At 39.6% G+C, this 13,208-nt stretch overlaps 1 long non-coding RNA gene across 2 annotated transcripts in view; it reads right to left on the reverse strand.

The window, feature by feature from the left end:
• Positions 1–3,362: 3,362 nt before the first annotated feature.
• Positions 3,363–13,208, reverse strand: part of LOC129333806 (uncharacterized) — a 31,573-nt gene continuing 21,727 nt past the window's right edge. For both annotated transcript variants that reach the window (XR_008597454.1, XR_008597455.1), the window contains 2 exons: positions 6,113–6,227; positions 3,363–4,702 (listed from right to left, as the gene is read on the reverse strand). This is a non-coding gene — a long non-coding RNA (uncharacterized LOC129333806). The remainder of the gene's footprint in view (positions 4,703–6,112; positions 6,228–13,208) is intronic.

Raw genomic sequence — 13,208 nt, forward strand, 5'->3', positions numbered from 1 at the left:
CCCATTACCTCCCTGCCCAGCATTTAGGGTTTGATAAAGGGTTCTATCCAGTCTTCGGAGGAGGGGTAAGGATGTAGATTAGAGTTTAAAAGAGTTCTATACCTAGGGTGAGATGCAGACAGGGTTCTGTATTCAGTGTTTGTCTTTTTCGTAATGGTCTGGGGATGATTTACGGGATGTCCCTTTCCTGGATGTCTCCAAATGGAGAACGAATCACCCAGAGGGCGAGCGAGCGAGGGAATTAGTTTCTCCCATTACCTCCCTGCCCGGCATTGAGGGTTTGATATAGGGTTCTATCCAGTCTTCGGAGGAGGGGTAAGGCTGTAGTTTAGAGTTTTAAAGAGTTCTATACCTAGGGAGAGATGCAGACAGGGTTCTGTATTCAGTGTTTGTCTTTTTCGTAACGTTCTGGGGATGATTTACGTGATGTTCCTTGGCTGGATGTCTCCAAACAGAGAACGAGTCGCCCTGAGGGTGGGCGAGCAAGGGAGGGAGAGTTCCTCCCCTCCCCTCCCTGCCCGGCATTGAGGGTTTGATATAGGGTTCTATCAAGTCTTTGGAGGAGGGGTGGGGCTGTAGATTAGAGTTTTAAAGAGTTCTATACCTAGGGTGAGATGCAAACAGGGTTCCGTATTCAGTTTTTGTCTTTTTCGTAATGGTCTGGGGATGATTTACGTGATGTCCCTCGGCTGGATGTCTCCAAACAGAGAACGAGTCGCCTGAGGGCGGGCAAGCGAGGGAGTGAGAGCATATCCCCTCCCCTCCCTGCCCGGCATTGAGGGTTTGATATAGGGTTCTATCCAGTCTTCGGAGGAGGGGTAAGGATGTAGATTAGAGTTTAAAAGAGTTCTATACCTAGGGTGAGATGCAGACAGGGTTCTGTATTCATTGTTTGTCTTTTTCGTAATGGTCTGGGGATGATTTACGGGATGTCACTTGGCTGGATGTCTCCAAACAGCGAACGAATCGCCCTTAGGGTGGGCGAGCGAGGGAGTGAGAGTTCCTCCCCTCCCCTCCCTGCCCGGCATTGAGGGTTTGATATAGGGTTCTATCCAGTCTTTGGAGGAGGCGTGGGGCTGTAGTTTAGAATTTAAAAGAGTTCCATACCTAGGGTGAGATGCAGACAGGGTCTCGTCTTCAGTGTTTGTCTTTTCGTAATGGTCTGGGGATGATTTACGGGATGTCCCTTTCCTGGATTTTTGGTTATGCTCAGGTTTCCTGTGGGTGGGCTGCAGCTACTTTCCTGTGTCCCCCCTCTAATCAACAAGAGTGACTTGTTGATTAGCCGTTCTGAACTCATCTTGCTCCTGCTTCCGGTTACGATCATCTTGGGCACCCTTAGAGATGAAGAGCTAGCTTTCAACTCCCTACTGCGACCAGGACATCAGTGGGCTAGGTCCTTTGCGGAACACAGCGGAGCCACTCCCAGACTCTCTCCCCAGTCGAACAGGCACAACTGTCTATCCTCCGTAAGAGACTGGCCCTGCAGCTCCTCTCACAGTCGACCTTTACGGTACAGATTGGACAGCTGCCGGAGTTTGAATCGTTACAGAACGGTGTGGTGCATAGAATCGAAAACGAGCCGGAGCTCCTTACCAGTGTCGACTTTTTCCGCTTTTGTCTTTATGCTTCTGTTTTTTCTGAATTGCCATGCAGATCACACACATGGGGGTTATTTTGTAGGTCCTGGCTGCAAAGCAGAAAATCCTTTTGAACTGACAGAACTTTTCATCCGTAGGTGAAGTATGTTTTACAATATTGGCTCTAAAATTTTTTCCTTCAATATTTAATTGTATTGATACTGTTCTCTCTCAATAGTGGTATCAATAGGGATCTACCTTTGGTTTCCGATTTGTTTTCTCTCTGTGAAGCTTCCTTGTAGAGATTTCTCATTTTTTAAGACTAGAGGCCTGTTTGCTTAGGAGATAATTTTATGTCTTGCAGATCCTCTTTCAGAGTCACTTTCCCACAGGTTACTTTGACAATTATACACAGCACAGTCTGCTTTTTAAGGGAGCAGCGGCAAAAACACTTGACCGTGGTGGTTTAACGATCCCTTTCAGAAAAGCCAGTGGTTGAAGTAGAATCTGAAAAACCAGGATTTGCATCCATGCTTTGTCCAGAAGCTCGCTAGTTGACCTCTGGCCACCCTCTAGCAGGCCACCTCATCAACAGGGTATGTTTGAGAATAAAAAGGAGGCTAGAAGTGGAGAATACATTCCTTTGGATGCTATCTGAGGAGAAATGTTTGGCATAAATACCGAATCCGATGTGGCGGTGCTTGAGAAGTGCAGGCTTTTCACTCGGTCATCTTTAGTTCGCTCACTATCCTTTCAATCTACTGAACCCAAAGTGGACTGCTGTCAATTCTGAAACTTATGTAGTACAAGAGGTTTCCTATCCCATGACTAAATAAGGTCAGCCCTGTTTATCTTCTGAGATCTGATCTTGTCAGATATCAACTCTTCAGCAGGGCTGATCTTGTTAAGTCATCGGATGGGAGACCAGAGTTACAGAGGGAGGAGATGGCAAGCCGCCTCCGTTAGCCTCTTGCCACAAAAACCCTACAAGGGGTCGCCCTAAGTCAAGTAGGATTCTAAAGCAGGATTTGGTTTTTTAAACTATTCAGTAATTATGTTACGATGCTCACAATTGCAGATAAGATTTAAATGGATACTGCCTAGTCATTGTGGTCTTTAACACCCTTCCTCTTTCCACTTTGATCGAGGGATCTTGAACAGTGGCAGGAACTGAATGCAGGCCCAAGATTTGTAGTTTGCTGATCAGCTCAGCCTTGCTCTCAGAGCGGAAAAGTTTACCGAGCTCAGCCTTCTATGTTTGGAATCTTCTTGGCATTGTGCTTCAGCATTGCCTGCATAAGTACAGTCCCCTTTAATAATAACATTTGATTTATATACTGCCTTTAGGATGCCTTATCGCCCACTCGGAATGGTTTACAAAGTACGCTATCTTTATCCCCACAATGATCACCCTATGAGGTGGATTGGGCTGAGAGAGTGCCTGTTAACTGACTGACCCAAAGTCACCCGACTGGCTTCAAGTGGAGAAGTGGGAAAATCCAACCCAGTTCTCCAGATTAGAGTCGTGCCCTCTTAACCGCTACACCAAACTGGCTTTCTTTCACCATAGGATACGTTCTCTTGCGCTGGTGCTTCTTTACCACAGGAAGAGAAAAGATCTGAAGAGTTTCCTTCCAGGAGGTAAAGAAGTGGCGTGTTCCTCAATCTCTGCACATGACATTGCTGTCAAGGACACAGGAAGCATGAGTGTCAATAGAGAGTATGTTTTATTTGCGGTGGCACAGTAACATCATTAAATTTCTCCCTGTAACTAGAGCTCGATGTCCTAATGACAAGGATGAAATGCCTGAAGGATCACCATCCACATTATACGCTACTTGCGCCTGTTTCACTCGGGAGATGTTGTGCCGGTGGAAAGCATAAAGTGAAGCCTTGGACTAATCTGCATCACACGACGAGGCTGCTGTCGCTCTGGAGCATATCACACCCTCAGATGTGGTTTCTATGTGGAGAAAGAGATTAAGTTAAAGCCAAAATGTTTAGCGTTTAATAAGCGCTTTCTTCATCAAATCAATCCCGCTGACCGTTATCAAGACATGCTTGTTTCTCAAGGAGAAACCTGGTTTTAAAGGCCAACATCACTCAATTAGTGCTCTGAAAGACCACTATAAACCCAGCGTGCAAAGTCTGGGTTTGAGGCCAGTAGCGAGACTTGTTCACATACTCGTTCCATACTCGTTCACATTTCGTGTCAAGGCCAGCTCACTCTTTAAAGAGGAAAGCTGATTCTTAGAATTCAATTGAACAGATTTTACAAAAAACAGAGAACAGCAACATGACAAGAGCACCACGTATGTACAAACATGTTAGCGTAAGGCCAGGAAATGCAGGGAAGTACAGTATATTTTTATCATCACATCATTCCTGTGAGGTAAGTTAGGCCGAGAGAGTGGGATCTGTCCAAGATCAGCCAGGGCAGAGCAGGAATTTAAGCCTGTTTTCCCAGATTCTTCCTCAGTATTCTGACCACTGCACTACACTGGCACTCTATGATTTATTATATTTCTTAAAAACAAAACAGAAGTCTTTGTCAGGTTGTAGATGTCAGGGCGTCACAGAAATTTTGGGTTTCTGAGAATTGTAATTAAACATAGAGTACTACATAAATGTACTGATATGTGAGCATAAGGCCAAGGAATGCAGGGAAGCACAATATATTTTAGTCACCTAAACATCCCTGTGAGGAAGGTTAGGCTGAGAGAGTCCAAGGCCAGCCAGGGCAGAAATTTAAGCCTGCTTTCACAGGGCCTTCCTCAATATTCTGAGCACCACACTACACTGGCACTCTACGAAACATTTTATTTCTTTACAGTGTCTACATGCTGCCTTGCTCCTTGGAAATGGTGCCCAATGCAAAATTTAGTGAAGTGTATCGAGAATTGGTAGGCTTGGAAACAATGAAAAGGACTACATAACGTGCGTCCTTTCAACCCTCCTGTAGCTGAAAAAATGGATTGGGGTGAGTGGAAAACATCTCACGGCACGGTTTCCAGGGGGTAGCTGAGTTCAGACTTCAAATGCCACACGCTCTGGTGTCAAACAAGCTGGTGACACAAAGAAGATGCGCTGCCGTACACAGTCCTCTTCTCACCTGCAGGATCCTGTCAGAGAAGTTTCAAGGAAAGAAAACAAAACTTGCTTATACCTATACTAGACCAGGATCGCGATCAAACACCAAAGAGTGTTTCGTATTTATCTTTTTATAACTAAAAAAGATACCACATTGTGTGCAAGCTTCTGAGAAAAACAGAAGCCTTTCTCATGTTCAATCAGAAGATCCTACACCGGGATCTTCTACATCCTTTATTAGCGCAACTTTCAGAGTTTTCTGATGATTTTAATATTCGGTTCCTGCTTGATAATCCAGATGGGAAAATAACGGAAATGGTACCTAAGTTCCTCTACAGTGCCATGGCTATACGCCCAGACAAGTGATATTCTGCACTGCTTTTGCTGCACTGTTGCCCTGCTCTTATCTGTATTTTAGTTTCATTTTGTATGGAGTCTCTGTATTTAAATTTTTTTACATGCCAATAAAGGATCTCATGATCAAGAACAATTCAGCTTTATTTTTAGTAAAAGATGTAACTGTTGAATTCTCTTTATGCTGTTTACTCTTCACCAGTCTTCTAATTATGGTACCCTCTGTCTGGTATTATTATTTTCTTAAAGCAGTAAAGTAAGTTGTCTTTTTCGTTGTCCACTTTAAGGCACACCTTTATTTTGGGTAGTTAAAAAGTTGGCCAAGCCTGAAAAATCAGAAAAAGACTCACAAGTTCCCACATCTTGCTCTTCTGCTACAGACCAACGCAGGTATCCATCCACCTGAAACAAGCCTTTAGGGAGTCACTCACAATTCTGTGATGCCCCTCTTGGGCGACTCCCCCTTTAAAAATAAGGCTGGCTATAGGCCTTGGCAAGAAACAGTCTGAATTTTCAGGAGCTTAACTGTATGTCAATGCAAAAGTTACTCCAGGTGTTTTGGAAATATTACCTTCGATGCCTTATAGCATACAGAACATTAATGTCTAAATTTCAGCTAAAATATATTTTCAGTTCAGGAAGAACTGAAGCGTTCCTACGTCTAGGTTACATCTGCTCGATTACCCTTTTAAGGTATTCAATTACTTGTCTAGAAGACGCTTAGTAAAGAAAAAGAATGGCAACAGTTAGCTGCTAACCATGAGATTCTCTTGCAATTTTACCTTAAAGATTCCTGCTTTTATTTGCTTAACACATGTAATACTGAAGTGCATGAAGTTTTCCATAGATAAACCTTTAAACACTGACCAGATGATAACTCAAATAAAACAAACATTATGCATCAACTGCACAATCTGTTATTAATCTATTGCAAATTTAAACTCCAACATAGCAGTACATTCTGAAAAGTTATGTGGGATAAGTTGCAGCAATTATGAACAAATAACAAATACAAGCATGAACTTTCAAGGTACACTTGTGCACGGGGGAGGGACATCTACGGGATGTGTGTGTATTGTTATTCTTACCCATAGGAGCAGCAGGAGTTAAAGCCATGCTTTGAAGCAAGGCTTCTGCTTCCCTTCTCTTCTTTTCAAGGTCAGGCTTTTCTTGTACAGCAAGAGCTTCTTTCCTCTGATCCATCTGCAAGTTTTAAAATGAAAATATTTATGTGGCAGCAGATAGTTTCAATCTCTCTCCTGAGTAAAAATAGATCCAGCCATGTTAGATGCATCTGACGAGAACTGTGATTCGCGAAAACCTAACCTACCTGACAAGGTTGGTGTGGGGACAATTTCCACCCATGGCATAACAGCAAGGTAGTGTTGTACAGTTGTTAGTGTCTTTCCCTCAGTTCTGCCAGGCTGCAAATCTTCCCCCCCCACACACACACAGGAGCTTTGGACATACTAAAAACTTGTTGCAGGCAGGATTGTAGGAGGGACAGTTTTAGTGTGCAAGGACACACTGAAACTTAAACTCTCTGCTGTTCTAGCATTCTGGAAGAAAAGCAGCACTAAGAAATTCTTCCTCCATTAATGGCTGAATGAGGAGGCAGCTTGATATAATGGTTAGCGTCCAAGGACACATTGAAAATATTCTCAGTGTTCTGCATGAAAAAGAGCATTACAAAAAGAATTTTCCTGCTCATGGCATAACAGAGAGGCAGTGTAGTACAGTGGTTAGTGTCCTTCCCTCAGTCCTGCCAGGCTGCAATTATCCCCCCCCCCACACACATAGGGGATTTGCACACACTAAAAACATACTGAAGGCAGGATTTTAGGGGGGAAAGTTTTAGTTTGCAAGGACACAAGGAACCTTAACTCACTGCTGCTCTAGCATTCTGAAAGAAAAGCAGCATTTATAAATGCTCCCTCCACTCATGGCTTAAAGACGAGGCAGGGTGGTCTAGTGGTTAGTGCCCAAGGACACGCTGAAAATTCTCACTGTTCTACTAGCATTCTGCATGAAAAGGAAGCATTGCAAAAGGGCTTCTTCCACGCATAGCATAACAGAGAGCCAGTGCGCTACATTGGTTAGTGTCCTTCCCTCAGTTCTGCAAGGGTGTAAATCTCTGCCCGCCCCCCCACACACAGTGGCTTTGAATATACTCAGAACTTGTTGCAGGCAGGATTGTAGGAGGGACAGTTTTAGTGCGCAAGAACACACAGAACCTTAACTCACTGCTGCTCTAACATTCTGCAAGAAAAGCAACACTAATAAATGCTTCCTCCATTTATGGCTTAATGAAGAGGCAGGGTGGTATAATGGTTGGTGTTCAAGGACACTTTCAAAATTTCTCACTTTTCTACTAGCATTCTTTTTTTTTTTTTGATTTTTTAAACTTTTATTGCAGATAAACCATTACAACATACAAACGTACACATATAAATCAAAACATTAACCAGTACAGAACTATTGTGATACAGGAGGGAGTTAAGTACATACAGTTAAGAGCTATATAGTTCAACAAAACATATAAGCTATAATGTAAAGGTTCTAGAGAGAGTAATTGAAGTATTTTTGATCTAGGCTGGATATTATTTTTATCAACATATTCAAAGAATGGAAGCCATTTTTCCATGAACTTGGAATTCACAGGAAACTGTTCAGCCATGTAAAGGTCATTATGGGTTTTTTCCATTATGAAGTGATTCCACACTTTTTCAAGCCATGAATCTACAGAGGGTGCATGATCTTTCTTCCAGACCAACGCTATCTCATTCTTTGCTACTACGAAAAGGGTTGCAAACAATTCTTTTCTAATCATAGGTATAGCTAAGTCATCCCATTGATCTAAAAAAATGATTTTGGGATCCAAAGGGACTTCATATCCTGTAATTGTTCTGATTGATTCAGTCACTTTCTCCCAATAGCTTTTAATAAAAGGGCAGCCCCACCAACAATGGGCAAACGTGCCCGTCTCTCCACAGTTTTTCCAGCATTTTGGGGAAGCTGATGGATATATATAGGATAGTCTCTTAGGCGTAAAATACCACCTGTGAATAATCTTAAATGTTTGCAGCTTAGTTAGGGTAACGTTTGATCTAAATATAGTTGAAGTCCAAATCTTATTCCATGTCTCAAGAGATTGATCTATATTACAATCTTTGGCCCAGCTGGATTGGCAAAGAATTTGCTTTTTGTTCAGTGTGTTCAGTAATGTAGTGTAAAGTATGGAGATCATTCCTTTTTTTTGAACTGTATAAGATCGTATTATCATTTCAAATTCCGTCAGGGGAGTTTTCATTATTGATTTTATGCCTATTTGTTCCATCATATTTTTAATCTGTAAGTATCTAAACCATAACAGTTTTTGCATTAATTTGTCTTCTATTTCTGATTTCTCCATCAGGCCTGAATTTGTAGCTATATCAATTAATCTTGTCATCTTAGCCTGTTGAAATATATTTATGAAATCTGATTCTTGACCTGGAGGGAACCAAGACTAACAAATGAGGAGAATCTGGATTTTTCTGGAATAAGTTTAGCTTTAAATTTGTCCCATGTCTGCAAAATTGCTAATAAAAACGTATTTTTGTTAATGCTTTTGGGTCTATTTATTTGTTTGTTCCATATTAAATCATTGAAGGAGGATTTGTCCAATTGAGTATTGAAAAGGGTAATCCATTCTGCTGTAGTTTCCACAGAGATGAGTTGGAGTAAGTTTAGAAGTCTAATTGCTGCTTGGTATAAATTGAGATCTGGGTAATTAAAACCTCCGTCTCTAGATTTTCGTCTCAATGTGGAATAAGAAATTCTTGGGTGTTTGTTTTGCCATAAGAAACTATTGATCATTGTTTGCCATTGAGTAATTAGCGTTATGGGAATTGTTATTGGGATTGCTCTGAAAACGAAAAGAAACTTAGGTAATATAAATGATTTTATTAGATGAAATCTATCGAACCAGCTAAGTTTTAGTTTATTCCAATTGACGATTTCTGCTTTAATTTGGTTAGCTATTCTTTGGTGATTCAATTTGATAAGGTCGTTTAATTTGGAAGTAATATTAATGCCGAGGTAAGTTAAATGATTTGAGGCCCATTGATATTTATACTGTTTACAAATTATGTTTTCAGTACTTTTAGAGAGATTGATAGGAAGGATTTGTGATTTTGATTGATTAACAATCAGGCCAGATATAGCACCAAATTCAGTTAACAAGGGGTGGAGATATGTCATTGAGGTTGTTGGGTTAGTTAAATAAATTAGCATGTCATCAGCGAAAAGTGAGATTTTAAAGGAACTATCTTTAATAGGGATTCCAAGTATATTTTCATTTTCCCTTAAAGCTACTGCGAAGAGTTCCAAAGCTATAGCAAAGAGCATGGGAGATAGCGGACAGCCCTGTCTAGTGCCTCTATTAATTACAATTTTTTCTGAATGTAGACCATTAAGTCTAATATTAGCTGTAGGTTGCGAATATATTGCTCCAATAGTGTTTAGGAATTTCTCACCAAAGCCTAGAAATTGAAGGGTGCTACATAAGTATTTTTTCTCAACCGAATCAAATGCTTTTTGGATATCTAAAGAAAGAAACAATGCTTCAGTCCTGTTATTTTTGCAATACTCAATCAAATTTAAAGTTTTATAAATATTGTCTGTAATTTCTCTTTTGGGTATAAAACCTGCCTGATTATTATGGATATAATTGCTTATGAATGAGTTTAAACGTCGGACCAATATAGATGTAAATAATTTATAATCATGATTGAGAAGTGATATTGGTCTATATGAATCAGCTTTTGTTGGGTCTTTTCCTTGTTTATGTATAACTACTATATCGGCCATATTCCAGGTAGGGGGTAATTTACATTCATCCAAAACTAAATTGCAAGTATTAGTTAGATATTGAGCTAGCAATGTAGCATATTTTTTATAGAACTCTGATGGGTATCCATCAGGTCCCGTGGCTTTGTTATTTCTGGCTAACTTAATTGCTTCTAGGGTTTCCTGTAAGGAGATAGGTTTTTCTAAAATTAATCTATGGTTCTCTTCCAATTTCTTTACATTTTTAAGTGAGTGTAGAAAATCCATAATCTTAGTTTGTTTGGGGTTTATTGATGAATACAAATTCGTGTAAAATTCTCTAAATACTTGCAAAATTGATTTGGAATCATGGCGATTTACTTTGTTTTCGTCTTGGAGTAGGTGAATGTTATTTTTCAAATTTTTTTGTTTTATTTTATTCGATAGAGTTCTTAGGGCTTTTGGGGTATTAAACCAATATCTTTGCTTAGACTTAATTAAACTTCTATGTACACTGTTACTGTCAAGCGTTTCTAAAATTTTACGTTGGGCAGTTAATGTTTGGTACGTTTTTTTGCTCCCTGTCATTTTATGTTCTTCCTCCAAACTTTTAATGGATTCTGCTAAATCCTGTCTATATTTTAATTTTTCTTTGTTTATATTCGCTGAAAGCGCTATAATATGTCCTCTTGATACTGTCTTAATCGTATCCCAGAGTATATTAGCCTTTATTTCTTCAGAGTTATTATCAGCTATGGCTCTTTCTAGGATTCTTTCTATTTCTTTAGCTGCTTGGTGATTATAAAGTAAATGTTTCGGTAAACACCATTGTTTGGAGCACTGTTTTGGTATTTCTGAAGCTATTAAAACATTGACCCAAGAGTGATCAGAGATTAGACACGATCCTATTTGGGAATCAATCGCTTGCTCAAGCATTGAATCAGAGACTAAAATAAAGTCAATCCTAGTATATGAGTTGTGCCTTTGAGAGTAATAAGTATAATCCTTTTCCCCTACATGTAGATGTCTCCATATGTCAATAAGGTTGTGTCTTTGTAAGATGGGTGGCAACTTTGTCTTTCTATCTTTTTGAGTGGTTCTTTTCTCAAAGTGTGATCTGTCCCATTTGTAATCCATTATGTAGTTTAGGTCCCCCCCTACTATGAGATGACCTTCCTGAAATTTCTCCAGTTTTCCTAGTGTTTCTTCAATGAAATTTAATTGTTGATTATTAGGGGCATAAATGGATGCGAAGGTGTAGATTTGTTCTTGAATTAAACCTTTAACAAAGATGAATCTTCCTTTAGGATCTTTGAGGGTTTTTTTATGTTGAAATAGAAGATCCTTTGTAAATAGTATTGCCACCCCCCTCGATTTGGAGTTACCTGCTGCATAGTATTGTGAATGAATCCAGCTTGCCTTTAAAATATCTGTATCATTATTTTTAGCATGAGTTTCCTGTAGAAAAATTACCTGAGATTTAGTTTTGGCCAACAATGAAATAACTCTTCTCCGCTTTATAGGATTTCCCAAACCTCTTACATTTAGAGTGGTCATTTTAAATTTAGAAGCCATGATTTGGTATATATAATACTGCTTCTCTTATATAACACAAGTACCAATCTACTACAATAATATCAAACAGTAAAAGACATACAATTTAGCACTCTATTTTAATTCCACTCTCTTCTTTCACAAACACATAACTAATCCCTATATCCTAACTATGGGTATTTTTTTTTGTTTATTTGTTTTGTTTTGTTTTTCTGAAGTTTTTCCTTATGGTTTTCCCTATTTTAATATTTTTTTTAATTTTTTTTTATTAATTTTATTTTTTTTAAAGATATAATTAAGTAAATATATGAATTTTGTGAGCTTCCTTATAAACTTGTTACCTCCTGTACTATACTAAACTATACAACCTTTCCCTTCCTTCCCCTAGTTCTTGAGATTTGTGTTATTAATAAGCTTAAATCCCTAAATCTCCCCCACCCTCCCCTCCCTTTACCCCTAGGATATCAAATATCTTTATAAACTCTCTTAACTCAATAACCTTTTAACAATCAAGTTACATGCTACCAGCTATTTCGTAGAACTTTCAAACTGGGTCGTTGACTGCACGCCACAGTTTTGGAAAGTAATTTTCCAAATGAAAAGTTCTAATACCACGGAGCTGTGTTGAAGCCCTCCCTCTCCCCCCCCACCCCCAATCTCCATTTGTCTTAATTATAATATATAAGACACAACAATAGCTGATTAATTCAATTAAAAGTTCTTGTCCTCCAAGGACTGCTAGGCATTTCTTATCGGGATCTTACTTCCCTTCTGTGGAGAAAACATGTCCGTCGATTTTCTCTTCTGATTTTGCTTGCTTGTCTCCATGGGTATCTCCACGCCGATGTTATTCAAGAGTTCTGTTCCATTCCTTAAGTTCGTAGCAACATGATGTTTCCCGTTCAAAATCACTAATATCTTGACATGATTTATCCACTTATATCTGATGTTAGCTTTCCTCAGCGCGTCTGTGATAGGTTTCAGTTCTTTCCTTATTAATAATGCTCCTCTCGGTAAATCAGTATATATTTGCACTGGGGTTCCATTGAACAATATTGAGCCTGATATTTTAGCTGTTTCAATTATTTTCATCTTTATTTTTTGATCAGGTATCTCTATGATTATGTCTCTTGGCACAGGTCTGTTCTTATATTGCTTAGGAGTTCCGATTCGGTAGGCTTTTGTAATTAGGGTGTTTACCCCTTCTTCTAGTTCCAGATGCTTTACAAGCCATCTTGAGATTACAGGTATTAAATCTTCCTTTGGTAACAAAAGTTCATCAATTCCCCTCAGCTTCAAGTGATTCTGTCTCATATTAACTTCTAGGTTAATCAGTCTTTCTTGCTGGTTTTCAAAAGCCTCACGCAGTAAGCTCACTTCTCTCTGTGTCGAGGAACTTGCATCTAAAGCTTTATCTGCTTTTAGACTTGTTGCTTGCAAGTCCACTTTTATTTCAGCCAGTTGTGCCGTTAGTGGGGCAATCAGTTTAGCGATTTGTTCTAGGATTTCATTCTTTAGTTTATTGAGCTGAGGATCTAGGGTTATATTAGCATTGTGTACCTTTTCGCTCGCATGAGAAGGTAGTCCGTCCGCCATTTTGGATCTCTCCATTTTTACTTCCTCGCTCTGCATTCTCTCCTTAGGCGCCGAAAAAAGCGGCTGTAAGTTTTTAGCTGCTTTCACTATGTTCTTTCTCTTCTTAGCGTTGTTATTTTTCATAATATAGCAATCAAAAGTAATGTTGTGTAGCTTTATATGGAGAATTGGGGGCTGGGAGGAGCGGAGATCTTTCAGCACGCGTCCATCCCGGAGTCAGCGACG

This window comes from Eublepharis macularius, chromosome 1 (genome assembly GCF_028583425.1).
Source record: "Eublepharis macularius isolate TG4126 chromosome 1, MPM_Emac_v1.0, whole genome shotgun sequence".
Taxonomy (NCBI): domain Eukaryota; kingdom Metazoa; phylum Chordata; class Lepidosauria; order Squamata; family Eublepharidae; genus Eublepharis; species Eublepharis macularius.